The following is a 501-nucleotide window of genomic DNA, read 5'->3' as shown; positions in this document are numbered from 1 at the left end:
GCGGGGCTGTGTGCGGGACTGTGTCCCAGTCCGGCTTAGGCTGTGGAGATTCTTGTTGTTCTTGTTGTTCCGGAGGTTTTTGCTACAGCTCGTTCCTCCGGCTCCACAGGTGCGTGTGTGAATGCGCATGCGCCTGCTCAGGTCTGAGCTGCGAATGAAGCCGAAATAAAACTTTAATTGTACTATAATATAATCGTTGTCGTATCGTATAATAGAATCTTGTATTTTATTATAAGACGAATATAAAATCCTTTTCAAAATAAAAGTTAAAAACAGAAACCGGTCTGAAGTGTTATTCGATATTCTGAGATAGATCAGACTTATAAATATTATAAATAAATAAATAAATAAATAATACATAAATAGATAGATATAGCTATATAGATAATTTACCATAATAATTTAATATACAATATAATTATAAATATCATAGACGTTATAAATATAAAACTGATACATATAAAGATGATGAATGGGCGTATAGCGCCCCCTGACACCGTC

Source organism: Periophthalmus magnuspinnatus, chromosome 22, assembly GCF_009829125.3.
Source record: "Periophthalmus magnuspinnatus isolate fPerMag1 chromosome 22, fPerMag1.2.pri, whole genome shotgun sequence".
In the NCBI taxonomy this organism is placed as follows: domain Eukaryota; kingdom Metazoa; phylum Chordata; class Actinopteri; order Gobiiformes; family Gobiidae; genus Periophthalmus; species Periophthalmus magnuspinnatus.
The sequence above is the reverse complement of the archived record's forward strand: the minus strand, read 5'-3'. Positions refer to the sequence as shown.